General features: G+C 38.5%; 1 long non-coding RNA gene across 2 annotated transcripts in view; it reads right to left on the bottom strand.

Annotated features, from left to right (window-relative positions):
• Positions 1–2614: 2614 nt before the first annotated feature.
• The window catches only part of LOC144380550 (uncharacterized), a 135212-nt gene continuing 124971 nt past the window's right edge, over positions 2615–12855 (bottom strand). Inside the window, exon 3 of one of the 2 annotated variants that reach the window (XR_013444715.1) lies at positions 2615–3058. This is a non-coding gene — a long non-coding RNA (uncharacterized LOC144380550). Of the gene's footprint in view, positions 3059–12149; positions 12183–12855 lie in introns of those variants that run through there. The other variant, XR_013444716.1, reaches the window with a different exon arrangement.

Genomic DNA, 12855 nt, shown 5'->3' with positions numbered 1-12855 from the left:
ATTTTAGGTGATAGACCTCTATAAAACCTAGTGTCTAAGAGACAGGTTGAAAACACAGAAAATTATCCCCAGGGTAGCAGTAATCACAAAGATACTGATATGTGTGCCTACATATACACAAACATAATTTCCATGAAAATCCTGATTCACTTTGGATATATACGGACAGAAGATTTCAAAATTTCGATATTCTACATTAAACACACCCAGTTGAAGATCATATTCAGGAAACATTAAATTTCCCTTACATGTCTAAGCCTGGATCCCATCCTTCCTTTCCTCATCAATTCTAATGTATTTGATGCTTAACTTTCTGCTTAAACATATTATTGGAAAATATGTATTATTATTTTATGAGCATGTATTTTTAATTTATGTAAATGGAATTTTTCACTGAGCCTCATTTTTAGGATTCATTTGCATTGCTACATGCATTTCTAATCAGTTGTTTCTAACTACTGCATAATGATCAATTATTTCCAAAAGTTTTTTTTTTTTTTAAGATTTTATTTATTTATTATTTGAGAGGAGACAACGCGAGAGAGCACAGCAGGGGAGAGGGAGAATCAGGCTGTCCGTTGAGCAGGGAGCACGATACGGGGCTCAAGCCCAGGACCCTGGGATCATAACCTGAGCTGAAGGCAGACGCTTAACGACTGAGCCATCCAGGCGCTCCCAAAAGTTCTTTACTATATACTCTCCCAGTGAGGCAATACCAGTAGCTTCCAAAGCTGTACAAATAATGAAGCAATGTATATCATCCTTTAAAGCTGTTCATGGGCCTAAGTATTTTCCTGGAAAATATACATAGTAGAATGGCTCGAATATAGGTCACATTTATTTAATTTGACAATGTAGCACCTGATTACTCTCCGGAATGGCTGCACCAGTAGGACATGGTACCTCCAAGCCCTCAGCAACACTTAGCATTATCCAGCTTTTTAAATGTTGCCAAGACATTCTTATTACAAATGACTATTAATTTGTTATTTTAATTAGCATGTTTCTGATTAGCTCTGTATTCTAAACAGCTCTACCAGTGCTATTTTCACTTTTTGGATTTCCAATTCTAAAAATTGATTGCTTATCTATTAGTGATTATGTGTTTTTCTTAACTTGTAGTTGTTTCTTGTATAATTCAGTACTAATTACTTGTCTATTTTAGACACTGTAAATATCATATGTTCACTCATTCCTCAAAAACTGTGTCATGTCCATGGTGGTTGTCAGTGAACAGAAATCTTTGCCTGCAACGTAGTACAATTGTAAAAAAAAATTTTTGCTTTCTCTGCTTTTTATTCAGTAAACATAGGATAATCATTATGAAGTGCTGAACTCTAGGGAAGAGATTCTTAGTCCCACTCACCCAGGGTTTATTAGTTGAGGAGAGAGAACCATAATTTTAATTAAAGGAAGATTTAAGTGAGAGAAACATCAAAACATTAATATGGGAATATAGGAACTGGAAGAATATATATTAATGAAGATTGGCTTTGCTGAAGTCATAAGTGTAGAGAGAAAAAGCCTTCACTCTTCTGTGAGAAAGGGAGGCAGGCTTTCCACCCCTCTCTTGGCTATCCTCCTGAATTTTCTAGGTGTTTCCCTAGTGGAAATGACAGCTCCTTAATCTTTTTTAAGAGCATTTATTGAGACAGACACTGTCTTGGAAGCCAGTGATGTGGATATGACTAAGAAACACATCCTGCCTTAAGGTTACAGCAAAAAAATCTGACACTTTTCTTTTCACATACTGGGTTAGGAGCATCCTAAGCCTGCTTTTATTCAAACTATTTAACTCTGAAATTCCATACTTGTTCTTTCTGGATTGTATTCTGCATATCTTAGCATCACCTTTTATAACATTACCAATTGTTCATTTAAATTCTGTATTTGTTTCATTTAATATAGCTGAGTCCCACAGGGAGATGGTGCAGATATAGTTAGAGAGTTAAGAAAAGGCAGATAATGTAATAATAAACTGAGTGGAAATTGATAAAGACTTGGAAGCAGAGTATTGATGCAATCAGATTTTCATTTTAAAAATGATTATTCAAAATACAGTGTGAGAAATGTGTTAGGCTAACTTTGCTTTGAAAGTAGGGGATAAGATCAGTGTATGAAAGTAAGTATGAATATGTTTTAACAATGCAGAGGACAGGCAAGGTAGTCTTTACTATAGAAATATCAGCATGACGGAGCAAAATTCACAGAGACTTTATAAGGATTAATTCACTAGCACTTAAAAACTTCATTAACAGTTTATATACGTTCAGGTGAACTATCACGGGTGACCTTTAATTTCTGACTTAGTTGATATCAAGTACGATTTTGTACGGTCTGTCATAAAAAAATACTATAGGCAACATGGCATAAACAGAAATTTATTTTCTTACAATTCAGCAGGCTATAAGTCCCAAATCAAAGAACCAGCAGGGTGAGTTATTAGACAAGCCTCTCTCACTGGCTTGAAGAATGCTGCCTTTCCCATGTGTTCACACATGACCTTTCCTTTGTGTATACATGCAAAGAGATCTCTGGTACTCTTCCACTTCTTTTTAAAATAATATTTATTTATTTACTTATTTTTTAATTACTATATGCCCAATGTAGGACCCTAAATCATGACCACAGATCAAGAGCCCCGTGTGCTAGCCAGTGGGCCAACCTGGTACACCTCCAACATTCCTTTTGAGGACAAAATTCCTATCATATTAAGCCCCCACCAAAATGATCTCACTTCACTGAAATTAACTCCTTAAGCACTTTCTCCAAATATAGTCAAGATGTCGAGATATTTCAACTGCATTAATGGAATTAGGATTCCAAACACGTAAAAATAAAAGATTATGAATCCCAGAAACCAAGGAGATCAGGCACTCTGTCTGAACTCTTTGGTTGAAGCAGCTACGGCGGAACCGGGCATGCGACATGCTGCACAAGAACATGCACACGATGACTACACGTCACTGCTGGGAGAATGAGGTGCCGAGTGACTCCGGGACTCCACTGGAAGCAGAGTAGTGTCCACAGATCAGGCCAGGAGCAAGGAATCTGCCTTCTGGAAGAAAGGAAAGCAACAGATAGCAAGAGATTTCTTGCAACTTTGCATATATTTCGCTAATAAATACTGGTGTTGAGTAACTAATTCTCTGATTGGATGGGAATGATTCCAGATAGCCTGAGTCACTTCTCCTCTCCAAACCTCTGAAACCCACTGCACGCTTGCTGCAAAATTAATGCATCATCAACATGTTTTTCAAAAAACACAACTACGGCATGCCCACCGTGACCGCGTAGTTGCAACAAACTACTTATGGTGGGCTAGATGAGTAATTTATGAACTACATGACACATTTAGTTGAGCTTAGAGAATATTTACATGTCACCCCTTAAAATGCCTTTCCCTCTGGTTATTTTCTCTTGAAATGGAATGATTTTATTCTATTTAAATTAGAGGAAAAGAATGGCCATGATGTCTGCTATTCTGTGCATTCCTTTCACTCGGCACACTCAGCCTGTGTTCTTTTTGTATGGCCAGCTTCCTGATTTACTTATGTTGTTTTAGTTCTTGGACAATCTTCCTGCCGTCACTAGCCCTAGATGTAAAGCAGGGGTGGCCCAGTGCAGCCACATCAACATCACCTAGGCACTCATTAAAAATGTAAATCCCTCATACCCTTCTCCACATGTACTGGATCAGAACCTTGGGCATTGGGAATGGGCCCAGCAATGTGAGTTTCAACAAGCCTTCTAGATAACTTTAGGGAATGCTGCTATCTCATATCCACCTAATGTCACAGGAAGAAGCACTTACTGGACTGCTGTGACCACTAAGGAGGATCCTCTTTTGACCACTGAAGTTTCTGAGCCTCCAGAGTAGACAATAATGTCACTTCACCCCATCATTGCAGCAGCCCACAACGTACAGGAGAAAACCACCACAGGTGTGAGTTCCTGCAGCTCTCTCAGGTGTTGTGAGCTCCTCAACATTCTCAGAGAATGTGTCAATAATCGATCATCTCCAGTGCTCCTTTGGACCAGTCATCTAAACAGCTATTTTTGGATTTTAGACTTTCTTTTTTTTTTTTTTAAAGATTTTATTTATTTATTTGACAGAGAGAGACAGCCAGAGAGAGAACACAAGCAGGGGGAGTGGGAGAGGGAGAAGCAGGCTTCCCGACGAGCAGGGAGCCCGATGCAGGGCTCGATCCCAGGACCCTGGGATCATGACCTGAGCCGAAGGCAGACACTTAACGACTGAGCCACCCAGGCGCCCTGGATTTTAGACTTTCTTAGAGAGCTTCTTTTCTCTCAGAGTTTTGAAGATCATTCATTGAGTGTGCAGTGAATTTATTGCTGGGCTGACCTTGATGGGGGCAAATGTTCTAAAGCCCTTTGCACTGGGTTTGAGCGAATAAGAAAACCATCTTTCCCTGTCTCATGAATTTGGAGAAAATACCTCCCGTTACCACTCTTTAAAAAAAATATTTTGTGGGCGCCTGGGTGGCTCAGTTGGTTAAGCAACTGCCTTCGGCTCATGTCATGATCCTGGAGTCCCAGGATCGAGTCCCACATCGTGCTCCCTGCTCAGCAGACAGTCTGCTTCTCCTATGACCCTCACCCCTTTCATGCTCTCTCTCTCCCTCTCATGCTCTCACTCTCTCATTCTCTCTCAAATAAATAAATACAATCTTAAAAAAATAAAAAATAAAAAATATTTTGTGAAGGAGTTCTGGTCCAGGATGGCAATGTAGGAAGAACTTGAATTCACCTGCTGTCAGGATATACCAAATCTACACCTATTTATAGAGCAATTCTTCTTGAAAAAGATATGAGGGCTACATAATAAAGGCCATATATAAAAGACCTGCTGCTAATACCATCTTCAGTGGGGAAAAACTGAGAGCCTTTCCCCTACGGTCAGGAACAATACAAGGATGTCCACTATCACCATTACCATTTAACAGAGTACTGGAAGTCTTAGCCTCAGCAATTAGACAACAAAAAGAAATAAAAGGCATCCAAATTGGCAAGGAAGAAGTCAAACTTTCACTATTTGCAGATGACATGATACTCTATATAGAAAACCCAAAAGACTCCACCAAAAAAAAAAAAAAAAAAATGCTAGAACTAATACATGAATTCAGCAAAGTTGAAGGATAAAAATCAATGTGCAGATATCTGTTGCATTTCTATACATCGATAAGGAAGCAGCAGACAAAGAAATCAAGGAATCGATCCCATTTGCAATTGCACAAAAAACAGTAAGATACCTAGGCATAAACCTAAAGAGGTAAAGTTCTGTACTCTGAAAACTATACAACACTTATGACCGAAATTGAAGAGGACACAAAAAAATGGAAAAGCATTCTGTGCTCATGGATTGGAAGAACAAACGCTGTTAAAATGTCTATGCTACCCAAAGCAATCTACACATTTAATGCAATCCTTATCAAAATACCAAGAGCATTTTTCACAGAGCTAGAACAAACAATCCTAAAATTTGTATGGAACACAAAAGATCCTGAATAGCCAAAGCAATCCTGAAGAAGCAAAACAAAATTGGAAGCATCACCATTCTGGATTTCAAGCTATATTACAAAGCTCTAGTCATCAAGACAGTATGGTACTGGCACAAAAAGAGACACATAGATCAATGGAACAGAGTAAGGAACCCAGAAATGGACCCACAACTATACGGTCAACTAATCTTCGACAAAGCAAGAAAGAATATCCAATGGAAAAAAGACAGTCTCTTCAACAGATGGTGTCAGGAAAACTAGACAGCAACATGCAGAAGAATGAAACTGGACCACTTTCTTACACCATACACAAAAATAAATTCAAAATGGATCAAAGACCTAAATGTGAGATAGGAAACCATCAAGATCCTAGATGAGAACACAGGCAGCAACCTCTTTGACCTCGGCTGCAGCAACTTCTTGCTAGTCACATCTCCAAAGGCAAGGGAAACAAAAGCAAAAATGAACTATTGGGACTTCATCAAGATAAAAAGCTTCTGCACAGGGAAGGAAACAATCAACAAAACTAAAAGGCAGCCCACGGAATGGGAGAAGATATTTGCAAATCACATATCTGATAAAAGATTAGTATCTAAAATCTATAAAGAACTTATAAAACTCACCCCCCAGACACAATTAATACAGTTAAAAAATGGGCAGAAGACATGAATAGACATTTCTCCAAAGAAGACATCCAGATAGCTAACAGACACATGAAAAGATGCTGAGCATCACTAATCATGAGGGAACTACAAATCAAAACCACAGTGATATATCAGCTCAGAGACCTATCAGAATGGCTAGAATGAAAAAGAAAAAAATAGCAAGTGTTGGTGAGGATGTGGAGAAAAAAGGAACTCTTGTGCATTGTTGGTGGGAATACAAATTGGTGCAGCCACTGTGGAAATCAGTATGTAGGTTCCTCAAAAAATTAAAAATAGAAATATCATAAGATCCAGTAATTCCAAAGAAAACAAAAACACGAATTCAAAAAGATATATGAACACCTATGTTTACTGCAGCATTATTTACAATAGCCAAGATACGGAAGCAGCCCAAGTGTACATTGATAGATGAATGGATAAAGAAGATGTGGTACATATATACAATGGCATGTTACTCAGCCATAAAAAGAATGAAAGCTTGCCATTTGCAACAACATGTTTGTACCTAGAGGGTATTATGCTAAGTGAAGTAAGTCAGAGAAAGACAAATACCATATGATTTCACTTACATGTGGAATCTAAAAAACAAAACGAATGAATAAACAAACCGAAAGCAGAAATAGACCCAAAAATACAGAGAACTGATGGTTGCAAGGTTGTGCATGGGCAAAATAGGTGAAGGGAAGTGGGAGATACAGGCTTCCAGTTATGGACTGAATAAGTCACTGGAATAAAAGGCACAGTATACAGAATACAGTCAATGGTATTGTATTAGAATTGTGTGGTGACAGACGGTAGCTACACTTGTGAGCACAGCATAACATATAGACTTGTGGAATCACTGTGTTGTACACCTGAAACTAATGTAACATCATATGTAAGCACAATTTAAAAATGTAGATAAATAGTAGATGAATGAAAAATTTTTTTCTCTTTTCTACCTCAAGTCTCTTGTACAACTCTCTCGCTGATGGCTGCAGAACCAGTTCTGGTAAGGTCCTTTGCAAGATCATACACCACCTCATTTTGGAATAGGTTATTTGGCATTTAGTGTTTTTGTCTTTGAAGTCTTGGGCCACCCTCTCCCTTAACAGGAGCCTTTAATATCCAAAATAATGCAGATATTCGGGGATATGTCTGACCCACAGTACCTTCACTCAGAACACTTTAATTATTGGCACACTTAGTACATTTTTAAATCCTCTTCAAGACGTGTGGAAACAGACCTGAAGCTACATTTTAGTGGAGGCTACATACTGCTGTGTCCTCAGACTGACCTTACACCAGAGGTTTCCGCATGCTGAAGGACATGGGGCAGTCACCTCCATCTGCTATGAAACCTCCTCCACCTCCTCATCCTGTTTATTAGCACAGGTTTTGGAGTAGGTTTTTCTAGTTTCCAATCTCAGTTCTGCTACTTATTTGTTCTGTGGCCTCAGGCAAAATACTTAATTCTGATCTTTAGTTTCTTTATTGCTAGACTAGACGTATTTGGACTACCTTCCCTGGGTGGTGAAGGTGAAATGAGATGAAAATCTTAAGATGTAGTGCAGCTTTAGTATAAGCACATCACATAGTAGATATCACCACTAGTCATGCTGACCAATTGCCAGACCTCAAAACGTGATCACTAAACAGCATCAATGACATAAACTGGAATCTTCTAAATGCAAGCTCTCATAAGGCCAACCACTGAGGTCTACCTATAACATTACAGTTACTTTAAATTTCTTTTTTTTATTCTAAAGATTTATTTATTTATATGAGAGAGAGAGTATGTCAGTGGGGGCAGAGGCAGAGAGAGAGAAATCCTCAAGCAGACTCCCCACTGAGCACAGAGCCTGATGCGGAGCTCGATCCCAGGAACCTGAGATCATGACTTGAGCAGAAATCAAGACCCTGACACTTACCCAACTAAGCCCCCCGGGCACCCCAGTCTTTTTTTTTTTTTAACTTTTAATGTTTTCCTCTCTTCAAAAGCAAAGCATCCTTTTCACTGTCATATGCAAACCTTCACAGCTAGTGCTGTGATTTTCAAAGTCTGGTCCAGAATCAGCATCACCTGGGCAATTAATAGAGATACAAATTCCCCATCCCACCTACCCATACCTCACGAGAAAGAAATGGTGTGGTTGGGCTAAACAATCTAGATTTTATCGAGCCCACTCTTGATTCAGGTACATCCGAAAGTTTGAGACTCACTATTCTCTGGATCATGGGTTTTCAACACTGAATGCCAATCAGAATTCCCTGAGGAGTCTGTAAACTCAAGTGAAGTACAGATTTCATAAACCAGCAATTTTTATTTAGTTGATGTAGGTTGTGACCTGGGTAACAGGCTTTAACAAATCCCCCCGGGATTTATTGTGCAGTTAGTTTGATAGCCACCACTCTCCTGTCCAAATTTACCAAATACAGCAGGAAAAACAAACTTGTGTTTCCATCAATGGCAGGAAAAGACCTCACATTGACCTAACAAGGATTATGGACTCACCCCTAGACCAAGTACTTTGGCCAGGGGGATGGAGGATTGATTAATGGACTCAATCTTCTCCCCTGAGGTGTAAGGAAGCGTCAGCTCTATTTGAACTTGGACTGAAATTTGGGGTTGTTTCCTAAAGATGCACCAGAAAAATGGGAACTGGACAGTGAAAAGACAAAAAACAGATGTCCAATTAATCAATTATTTGCTCTTAACTTCTGTCACCATGTCTTTGTTAATGTTTTGTTTGCTTGTTTATTTCAGTGCCTATCATGGTCACATTCATGTTTCTTTTCAATTATAAAACAGTTTCTATCTTTTTTCCTAGAAAAATATTACTGTTTTGTGTTTTCTGCATTTTTGAAATACAACTGCATAAGGACCTGTCACATTTTTCAATCATATATATATATATATATATATATATATATATATATATATGTCACAATAACTCTGGTCACAATAACTCTATAATTCATAAAAAATGCTTACTTTGTTTTCTCTCATGTCAAACTTATTGCACATGCTGAAGGCTTGTCTATTTTCTCATTTAATTTAGCAATGAGAAAATTATCACCTCAGTCATCTAAAAATTTTCCCAGAAGTTCAAATTCATTTAGACAAAAACAAGAAGGCCCAGCAGTATCAGAAAGTACTCAAAGATAACTATTTTGTAAATGTATAAGTAGTTATGATTGCATATATTTGTAGGCAATGCTGGACAACTCAAAGTCATGAGAATTAGAAGTAAAAGAATTAGAATTAAAAGTATTTTATAAAATGGAAAATGAAAACAGAAAGTTAGAAATCATTTTCATATATAACAAAAAATCACTAAGACATTACATAGGACAAAATACTATACATATAAGTAACATACATAATATGATACATCATATTATAATACTATACATAAAAAGTAACCTCAAAGGTTAACTCTGACGCCTGGATTGCTCGAAGCCTCTACTTGCCTAACTTGTTCAGGGCTCGTCCTTGTCCAGCTCCTGATATGTAACCTCTGAGCCCTTAGAATATCCTGCCTGATAAGCGTGTGTTTGTATATCTGATGCTTTGGGCCATACCAGATAGCTGATGTTAGCGATGTGATTTATGGTAAAGATCTGTTTTTATATGTCTGGCACTTTGAGGCATTGAGTCATCCTGTCTCAGTGAGTCCTCCGTGAGGGCTGGAGACTGAGGAGCTAGGACTAAAGAGCTACGGTGGACATGCTCCATGCTTACGTGACCAAGGTTGTCAACATTTTGCATGTGCTGCAGCATGTTAGTGCTGGAAAAACGAAGCACTGTATGTGTAACTCTAGGAAGAGAGTAACTGGAAACTGTGCCTCGTGTCTCCTGGATGCCTCCCTATATGGCCTTTCCCTTTCCTGATTGTCATATGTATCTTTTTGCTGTAATAAAATATAATTGTAAGTTTAATAGCTTTCCTGGTTTCCGTGAATTCTTTAATTTATTGATTTATTTAATTTTTTTAAAAGATTTTATTTATTTGATAGAGAAAGAGATAGCGAGAGCAGGAACACAAGCAGGGGGAGTGGGAGAGGGAGAAGCAGGCTTCCCGCCGAGCAGGGAGCCCGAAGGGGGCTCGATCCCAGGACCCTGGGATCATGACCTGAGCCGAAGGCAGACGCTTAATGACTAAGCCACCCAGGCACCCCTCTGTGAATTCTTTTAAGAAATCATCTATCTTGAGGGTGGTGTTAGAGATCTGGAGTGCTCCAAGGAATAAATGATGCTAAAATGTGAACACATTTTATGTAATTCAAATAACATGGGAATTACTAATTGTGTGTGGAGTGGTCCTCACTTAAACTCTTTGAACAGTCACCTTGAATCCACAACTACATCTGCTGTGGTATCTTTAAGACCATGCTCATGCCTCAACATGACATACCATTCTAGAAGAATAACATTGTTATCTCCACAGATTAGGGCAGTAGCAAGGAATTAACCTTCTAGAAGAATCAAGGCAGCAAAATATTATCTTAATAGAGTTAGAATTCCAAATTTTTAAAAACAGAGTTGTTTTGTTTTGTTTTGTGTTTGTTTTTAGTAGGTTCTACCCCCAGTGTGGGGCTTGAATTGACAACCCTGAAATTAAGAGTTACATGTTCTACCAACTGAGGTAGCCAGGCACCCCCAAAACAGAGTTTTGCATATCAAGAAAGCCATTATCAATTAATCCTTTGGGCAGTTGAGCATGACACTCTTTTTGATACACGTAGTTTATGCAACCCTAGCAGAAATAGGGATGGGGTTATCTTTACTTAAACCTCCTAAACTGAGATCTCAGGATGCATAATTCCTTAAAGGAAAACTGGAATGTAATTCTTCAAGACAATGTCAGAACTAACCAAAATACCATGTGTGATATCATTCTCTTGTCACTCAAGGATCCTTACATGACTCCTCAAGTTTGGAGGCTCAAGAGAAGTCAGTATTACTTCACTCTATCGTTCAACAGAACATCACATGTGCGCAGAATAAAGCACATCTTTGACAGCCTTCAATCCTTTCTCCATTGACAAACTCCTGTTTATCCTTCACATATAGGAAAAAATTCAAAGGGGATTTTTTTCAGACCATTTGGATGAAATGGATCATACAGGCTAACTGTACAATCTCTGGACTTATGTTGCCTGGGTTCCAATCCCATATACACCAATGTTAACACCTGTGTTAATTTGTATATGTTTCTTACTTTCTCTAAACCTGTTTTTCTCATTTGTGAACAAAGATAATAGTACTCACCTTATGATGTTACTGAAGACTAATGAATCAATCCAGATAAAGTACTTAGTACTAAGCAAACAGTAATTATTCAACAAGTGTTAAAAATTATTATCATAATTATTCATAATCCTAATCTCAGTAGCACTTTTTATTTTTTTAAGATTTTATTTATTTGAGAGAGAGAGAGTGCACAAGCATGTGCACGTGAGAGCAAGGAAGGGAGGGGTGGGGGAAAGGGAGAGAGAGAATCTCAAGCAGACTCTACACTGAGCACAGAGTCCCACGTGGTACTCATTCTCATGACCCTGAGATCATGACCTGAGCCAAAACCAAGAGTCAGACACTTAACCGACTGAGCCACCCAGGGGCCCCTCAGTAGCACTTTTAATTATTTTGTTCCCCAAGTTTTGTGGCAGTCCCTCTTCTGAATGGCTTTACACTTTTTGGCTACCTTTCCTTGGACTTGTTTTCAAGATCAATCTCCTTTACTAAGGCAGTCAATGATTAAATACCCCAAGCCTCAATCCCAGGACACCAATTTCTCCTCTTTTCAGTATTTTTGAGCAGTCCAGTTTACTTTTATGCTTTCAATTGGCAATTTATTTATTTTATTTTTTTTCATTGCACACAATAGCAATAAACATTTATTTTGCACTTACTATTTCCAGGGATAGGTCTAAGTATCTACATACGTTACCTTATTTAATCCTTTACTCTGACACCAAGAGGTAGGTCCTATTAACTAATCCAATCTTCCAGCTAAAAAAAACAGTTTAGAGAGATTATGTTACTTGTCTGGAGTCAGCAAGTAGTATATCCTAATAGCTCCCAAAAAACATCTCCCTGTTACAGATCTCACTGCTGAAGTCCATATCTCAACATATAATGGCATTCTTGCCATCTCTACCCAACCAGATAAAAGGTATTTCAAAATCATATGTAAAAGGCTATTGAGATTTTTATCTCTTGGCTCTGTTTTTCTTATACTCACTACTCTCTGTGAGGGGTAGCTGTTATGGGTTGAATGCCTGTGTCCTCCTAAAATTCAGATGTTTAAATCCTACCCCAAATACGATAATATTAGGAGGTAGGTCTTTGGGAGTAATTGGATCATGAGGATGGAGCCCCCACAAATGGGATTAGTGCCCTAATAAAAGGGAACCCAGAGAGCTTTCTAGCCCTCTTTCTGCCATGGGAGGATACAAGAAGATAACAGTCTACAACCTGGATGAGGGCCCTCATCACAACCTATTCATACTTGCACTCTGATCTCAGACCTCCAGGCTCCAGAACTGTGAGAGCCACCTAATCTATGGTACTTTGTTATGGCGCCCTAACTGAACAAGACAGCAACCATGAAGCCATTCTGTTAGGCAAACCAAAATCTAGGGGGCAATCTTTTCTTTTTCTATTGTATCCAGTCCATTAGTAG

Source organism: Halichoerus grypus, chromosome X (genome assembly GCF_964656455.1).
Source record: "Halichoerus grypus chromosome X, mHalGry1.hap1.1, whole genome shotgun sequence".
NCBI lineage: Eukaryota > Metazoa > Chordata > Mammalia > Carnivora > Phocidae > Halichoerus > Halichoerus grypus.
The sequence above is the reverse complement of the archived record's forward strand: the minus strand, read 5'-3'. Positions and strand labels throughout refer to the sequence as shown.